The sequence below is a fragment of the Saimiri boliviensis genome, chromosome 5 (assembly GCF_048565385.1).
Source record: "Saimiri boliviensis isolate mSaiBol1 chromosome 5, mSaiBol1.pri, whole genome shotgun sequence".
Taxonomy (NCBI): domain Eukaryota; kingdom Metazoa; phylum Chordata; class Mammalia; order Primates; family Cebidae; genus Saimiri; species Saimiri boliviensis.
This window is the reverse complement of record NC_133453.1, coordinates 85,853,499-85,861,485: the sequence shown is the minus strand read 5'-3', so window position 1 is coordinate 85,861,485 and position 7,987 is coordinate 85,853,499. Positions and strand designations below refer to the sequence as shown.

Below are 7,987 nucleotides of genomic sequence, written 5' to 3'. Positions count from 1 at the left end.
GTGGACTTTAAAAAAAAGTAGTCCATCTGTATATAGTTTATAAGAGATCTACCTAAAACATAAAGACACAAAAATGTGAATATAAAGAAATGGAAAATTATATTGGAGGTGAATATAAGCAAAGAAAGATGGTGTTACTTCCTATAATAATGTTTAAGAAATATATTTTAAAGCCAAAGCATTATTAGCAAAAGGTAAGGTTATAGAAACATAATAAAAGCAGTCATTCACCAGTCTGGATATACATTTATTACATATGAGAACTGTAAAGAGCAGGTACACAGGATATTATGAATGTTTTTAATTCCACTGAACCATATGCTTTAAAATGGTTAAGATAGTAATATTATGTTATATGTATTTTTTACCACAATAAAAAGAGCAATTATAAGGCTAATATATAAGAAATCTGTACTTAAGAATTAAAGCATTTTTATATTTTAAACATGTATGAAATTATTAAGAAATCATATATTTAGGCATAAAAGGCATACAGATCATGCTTCTGATAGTTCAAAAATTTTTTTAAAGAAATAGCAAATAGAATCTCCAAATATTTAGAAATTTTATTTTATTTGCTTCATGCCTTTAATTTGAGACATGATGGAAAAATATTTTAGGTATACATGGAAAAGTCATGATTACTGCTGAGTAAAAGCAATCTAACTGGAAAGCTTTAATGTTTGTCAGCTAATGTCAAAGCTGAAATTATGGAAGTATGACAGCCTGCAGGATTGAAAGGAATGGAAAATTACTGTTTTTCTGATTTTTCTTCAGCAGAATCTATATCAACCTCCTCATAATCTTTTTTTTTTTTTTTTTTTTTTTTTTTTTTTTTTTCTTGAGACGGAGTTTCGCTCGTTACCCAGGTTGGAGTGCAATGGTGCGATCTCGGCTCACCGCAACCTCCACCTCCTGGGTTCAGGCAATTCTCCCGCCTCAGCCTCCTGAGTAGCTGGGATTACAGGCACGCGCCACCATGCCCAGCTAATTTTTTGTATTTTTAGTAGAGACGGGGTTTCACCATGTTGACCAGGATGGTCTCGATCTCTTGACTTTGTGATCCACCCGTCTCGGCCTCCCAAAGTGCTGGGATTACAGGCGTGAGCCACCACGCCTGGCCTCATAATCCTTTTTAAGGGCAGCCATGTCCTCACAGGCCTCAGAAAATGCTGCATCTCCCATCCCCTCACCCATGTCCCAGTGAACAAAGGAACAGCTGGTATAACTCAGGTCAAACTTGTGGTCCAGGCAAACCTAGGCCTCAGCAATGGCTATAGTGTTGCTCAGCATGCATGCAGCTCTCTTTACGTTGGCCAGATCTCCAGCAGGTACCACAGTGGAAGGCTGACAATTAATGCCAACTTTGAGGCCAGTGAAACACCAATCCACAAACTGGATGGTCCATTTGGTCTTGAGAGTGGAATAGCAGTAAGTATTGACATCTTTGGGAACCACGTTACCACAGTACAATAGGCAGTAAGCCATGTATTTACAATGGTGAGAGTCACATTTCACCATCTGGTTGGTTGGCTCAAAGCAAGCACTGGTCACCTCTGCTGTGCATGGTAAGCTTACTCAGCAGAGATGATAGGGCTCTGTGACCAGAGAGAAGAGGATGCAGGAAGGGGGACCAGGTCGGTCTGGAATTCTGTCAGACTCCATGAAATCTGAGAGAAGCAGTGATAGAGGAGACATTCTGGCTAGCAAAGCAGCTGTGGAAACCTGCAGGGCTGGGTAAATGAAGAACTCCAGCTTAGACTTTGTGCCGTAATCAACAGAGAGAAGTGAACCCAGAACCAGTTTTTTCACCAAAGCTGTGGAAAACCAAGAAGTCCTGAAAACCTGTGCACTGCTGAACCAGCTTGCGAATTTGGTCCAGAGGCCAATGAGCTTGCCAATGTTGTGATGCCCATAAGCATAGTTATTGGCAGCATCTTCCTTGTCTGTGATGAGCTGTTCAGAGTGAAAGAGCTGGTGGTAGGTGCCAGTGCAAACTTTGTCAATGACTGTCGGTTCCAGGTCTATAAACACTGCGCTGGACACAAGCTTGCCTGCTCACTGAAGAGATGTAGAAGAAATTGGCATTTGGCTATCGAGCTGGATGCTATGTTCCAGATAGTGGATCTCCCAGAAGGCATTGCCAATCTGGACACCAGCCTCATCAAGTTGGATGAAGATGTGCTCACACATAGTGGCTATAGGTTAGAAAGCAAAGGTCAGAAGGTACCGGGTCTCTGTTGCCATTCCAGACATGCTAAGAGTCAAATAGGTAACGTATTGTATTTGGAAATTGTTAAAAAAAAAAAAAGGGCAAAAATAACTCATGAAACACTTTAAGAAGAAATGATCATGGAAATTAGAAAATATTTATATCTGAGTGATAATGAAAATGCTATAAATCAAAATGTGTGGGATTTGGCTAAAACCACAATTATAAGGCAAGAGCCTTAATTGCATATATTAGGAAAGAAGAAAAAATAAAAATCAATCAGCACAACTTCCAATTTAAACATGCAGAAAAAGAATAATGAAATCATCCAAAGAAAGTAGAAAGAAGGAAAAAGCTAAACATGAGAAGAGAAAATTTTTAAATGAAAAAAAAAAACAAAAAACAAAAAAAAACCACAAAAACAAAAACAAAAAAAAAACCAATAGCAACCCCATCCAGGGCTGAAGGGAATAGGAAATGGAGAGCTTCTGTTCAAGGGGTACATGGTTTAGTTACATAAGATAAATAACTTCTTGAGGGCTGCTGTACAATTGTACTTAATAATACTGCATTGTAAACTTAAAATTTGTAGAAGAATAAATCTTAGGCTAAGTGTTCTTATCACAAGAAAAATACAGAAACAATAGTGTAAAATGCTCAAATTTAATTCTTTTAAATAAACTAATACAATAGACCCGACATCCCCAAACTTTTTACATAGGGGGCCAGTTCACTGTTCCTCAGACCATTGGAGGGCCGCCACATACGGTGCTCCTCTCACTGACCACCAGTGAAAGAGGTGCCCCTTCCTGAAGTGCAGCGGGGGGTCGGATAAATGGCTTCAGGGGGCCTCATGCGGCCCTTGGGCTGTAGTTTGGGGACGCCTGCAATAGACAAACCACTGGCAGATTAATAAGAGAGAGACACTTTAATGAAAACTAGACCACATAATCCCAAAATAACATTTTGCCAATTATTTTGAATTTTTGTTTTTTAGAAAAAATATACAGAATAGATTCAAGAGTAAATAGAAAATCTGAGTAATCCTATTAAAATAAATGAAATTAAATCAGTAATCAGCAATTTAAGCATTGGTAGAAAACACAACAACAAAAACGGCAATAAAAAAGCAAAATGAACAATGACTAAAACAAGCAAAAACATGCATTCTAAACATATTCACAAGATAATTTCAGTAATAAAAGTTTTGATAGTATCTACCTTATTCACTTTGTTCTAAAGAAGAAGAAAAAGTAAGACAGCTCCTCAACTATTTTATGCTTTGGTAAACTATGCTTTGATAAAATCTGTCAGGGATGTTAATGAATGAAAATTTCAGACCATTATCTTTTATAAACATAGATATAAAAGTAATAATAGCTTAAATATTACCAAATATAAGAAAAAAACTATGCATATTCAAATCATGACAAAGAATGATGAATTTTTGTCTTAAGAATGCAAGCATAACAATGTTAAAACATGCATTAGTGTAATTTAATCACAAATTAACAGTTTTAAAAACATGATTATTCCAATACATGCAGTAAAATCAATAAACTCAGGACTCCTTTATAATAAAAACTTAACAAATTAGAGTAAGAGACCCTATTTAATATGATAAAAAGCTACCAAACATTACCCATATTAACCAAGATACTTAATAATAAAATATTAAAAGCATGCCATTAAATTGAGAACACCGCCTCAATGCCTTCTTCTATTTATCATTGAATTGGAGTTCCTGCTATATGAAAAAGGTATGCAAAATAAATATGCAAGGATTAGAAAAAATAAAACTGTCATTATTTGTAAAGGTTATGATTACGTATATGAAAGTCCAAGAGATATTACAGAGAATGATTGTTTAAAATTTAAAGAAATTCATATATACAAACAGCAAACTATTAAATATATAATTTTAAAATATAGCAATCACAGAAGCAGTGAGAGTACTAGAAATAGATGTAATTTCACAGAGGCAAGGGCTTTAATGTGAAAGTCATAAATCTTTATTGAAAGATATAAAAGACTTAAATGTAGAGATATATTAATTATAAATAAGACAGTATAACAAATACATGAGTTCTTCCTATTTATAATTTCAAAAAAATCCCCAAGATTTTATCACTTTTATGGAGCATGATAAACTCAGCTTAAAATTTATATTAGACTATAAAGTGCCTAAAATGGTTGAGACTTTTCAAAGAACAAAAATTATAATGGTCTACTCATTCAAAATATATCATGAAACTATAGTAAATAAAAGTTTAACTGAAAAAGTAATAGATAGTAAAATCCATTTACTGAACAGATCAAGCCATGTATATGTGGGCCCTACCGATGTATATCTGGGTTCTAAAGCAAAATGACAATAGTATACTTAACATTTGATACCATTTACGAAAAATTTTATACATGAAAATAATATTGTATATTGTGGTGGATATATTTAAGTATATTAACAGTATAAAAACAACACAGGTGAATGGAAACACAAACTATAAAATAGCTTTTATGAGGTGTGAGTGGGAAAGAAGAGCTTAGGGCAGCAAGGGCTTTTGTCTTAGTTGTAGAGTTTTTTAAAAAGTAGAGAAGATTGAGCCAAATGTAGAAAAACACTAATATCTCCTAGACATCAATGGGACCTATAGGTTTCAGTTATTCCTTTGTTTGTAATATTTTATTATTAAAAATTATAATACATGAAATAGTGTGACTGCTTTAACATTCAGGTTCTATAGGGTCACTGAAAACTACATATGAAAACCAAATTATTTGGTTTCCATGAATGTGTGAAATGCATTTGGATTTGGTGTCATTGATATACTACATTCAGGAGAAAATAAATTTAATACACAGGAAACTGATAAATGTATGATTTTTATGGAAATTAACATTAAAATTTTTACTTATGAAATCTTCTTCTCCCATTTCCTTCCCTGTTACTCAGATAGAGAAACATATACCTGAAATCACATATTAAGTATATGAGAAAATGATAGAAAGCACAGATAATCATCTCTTTGAGTTTTCAGTAATGCTGCACATATAAAAAGTAAATAGTTATTCTTGAAAATAAAGTCAATTTAATATGCCTGATAAATACTGCCATATGTCATGGTCTAAAAATTTCTATTATTTAAAATGTTACAAAGGCATGATGAACAATTATAATCAATATCTCTCATATTACATTCCATTTGAGATTAGTAATATGAGATTAGCTTTTACTTCTTCTGAGTCATTCTGCTTTACTTACTATCTCATCTTCCTTCAGCAGTAATTATTCCAATTTGTCATGGTGTTACAGCAAAAATCTGAAAAACATAAACCTCTTAGCTCATCTTGATGCCCTGAATTTTCTTGGATTTCACCAATTTTGCTTGTTAGGTCATACGAGGTCTAATTCTTGATTAGCTGAGTTTATGATTTAGTATTGATAGTGAGAGTGAAAATAATTTGGCCATTACATTACTCCATTAAAATGGAAAGCTCTATAAATATAGCCATCTCTTATTAACTCCATCTAGTGTTTGTTACCATTAATCAGCATTGGAGATTGAGAGTTTTAGATCATTGTTTTTAAAAATGGCACTTGCTCAATTTCATAGCCTCCGTGTCTTGAAAACACATAAAGCTGAGAGATTCTAAAGAACAAGACAAAAAGGCACAGGATTTCCATCAAGCAGAGGGCACTAATTTGCACATATTTTTATTTTGCTAAATGATTACTACCAAGCATAGATTCAGGCTTTGTGCTAAGGTAATGTGGAGAGCTTTCAGGAAGGGCTATCTTAGGTCCAGAAGCTTCATGTGTAAGAAATTCAGTACTACAGTTTAAACTAGTCTTGTAAGTCTGTGTTCTCAAGAAGAGAACTATCATCAAAAGAAACTGAAGTGGTAATCATTTTATTTACATCATGTTCATGTGCATATACTATGTGTTACAATCTTCCAAATTATGTTTATTGCTAAAATTCTTCCAGCAAACCCAAATCTTTTTGGTATACATTTTGTTGCGTTCTTAGATGTTTTATCTGTTTTTTTTTTTTGGTTTTTTTTTTTTTTTTTTTTTTTTTTTTTTTTGGCATGCATAACTTGGGGTAAGCCTACTTCATATTTTTTTTTTTTTGTTTTTGTTTTGTTTTGTTTTGTTTTTTTGAGTTGAAGTCTCACTCTGTTGCTCAAGCTGGAGTGCAGTGGCACAATCTTGGCTCACTGCAACCTCCACCTCCCAGGTTCAAGTGACTCTCCTGCCTCAGCCTCCCAAGTAGCTGGGACTACAGGCACATACCACCATGCCTGTCTAATTTTTGTATTTTTAGTAGAGATGGGGTTTCACTCTGTTGGCCTGGCTGGTCTCAAACTTCTGACCTCGTGATCCATCTGCTTTGGTCTCCCAAAGTGCTGGTATTACAGGCGTGAGCCACTGTGCCCGGCCCCTGTTTCATCTTATGAGATTGAAAAAGACTCTTTTTGAACATATGTCGAACTGGAAAATTCAGAGCAATTAGTGTTCTTATTGTTTCAGTGGGCTGCTTTGAAATGTTTATAGTAGGCTACATTGTGAAGATAATGTGAAAGTATTTTTATGTTTCAAAACAGCAAATACTTTGAATAAATCAGTCAAAATAATTTTAATTGGAAATTCTTGTTTTCTTTTTTTTTTTTTTTGTTTGTTTGTTTGTTTTTTTTATTGCATTTTAGGTTTTGGGGTACATGTGATGAACATGCAAGATTGTTGCATAGGTACACACATGGCAGTGTGCTTTGCTGCCTTCCGTCCCCTCACCTGTATCTGTCATTTCTCCCCATGCTATCTCTTCCCACCTCCCCACCCCCCCGCCCCTCCCCCATTTCCCCCCAACGGACCCCAGTGTGTAGTGCTCCCCTCCCTGTGTCCATGTGTTCTCATTGTTCAACACCTGCCTATGAGCGAGAATATACGGTGTTTGATTTTCTGCTCTTGTGTCAGTTTGCTGAGAATGATGGTTTCCAGGTTCATCCATGTCCCTATAAAGGACGTGAACTCATCGTTTTTGATGGCTGCATAATATTCCATGGTGTATATGTACCACATTTTCCCTATCCAGTCTATCATCGTTGGGCATTTGGGTTGGTTCCAGGTCTTTGCTATTGTAAACAGTGCTGCAATGAACATTCGTGTGCACGTGTCCTTGTAGTAGAATGATTTATAATCCTTTGGATATATACCCAGTAATGGGATTGCTGGGTCAAATGGGATTTCTATTTTTAGGTCCTTGAGGAATCGCCACACTGTCTTCCACAATGGTTGAATTAATTTACATTCCCACCAACAGTGTAAAAGTGTTCCTATTTCTCCACATCCTCTCCAGCATCTGTTGTTTCCCGATTTTTTAATGATCGCCATTCTAACTGGTGTGAGATGGTATCTCAATGTGGTTTTGATTTGCATTTCTCTGATGACCAGTGATGATGAGCATTTTTTCATATGTTTGTTGGCCTCCTGTATGTCTTCTTTTGTAAAGTATCTGTTCATATCCTTTGCCCATTTTTGAATGGGCTTGTTTGTTTTTTTCTTGTAGATCTGCTTTAGTTCTTTGTAAATTCTGGATATCAGCCCCTTGTCAGATGGGTAGACTGCAAAAATTTTTTCCCATTCTGTTGGTTGCCGATTCACTCTACTGACTGTTTCTTTTGCCGTGCAGAAGCTGTGGAGTTTGATTAGGTCCCATTTGTCTATTTTGGCTTTTGTTGCCATTGCTTTTGGCGTTTTGGTCATGAAGTCCT

The 7,987-nt window shown here is 35.3% G+C and overlaps 1 pseudogene; it reads right to left on the bottom strand.

The window, feature by feature from the left end:
• Positions 1-751: 751 nt before the first annotated feature.
• On the bottom strand, positions 752-2,193 carry LOC101050383 (tubulin alpha-1C chain-like; annotated as a pseudogene).
• Positions 2,194-7,987: the final 5,794 nt, after the last annotated feature.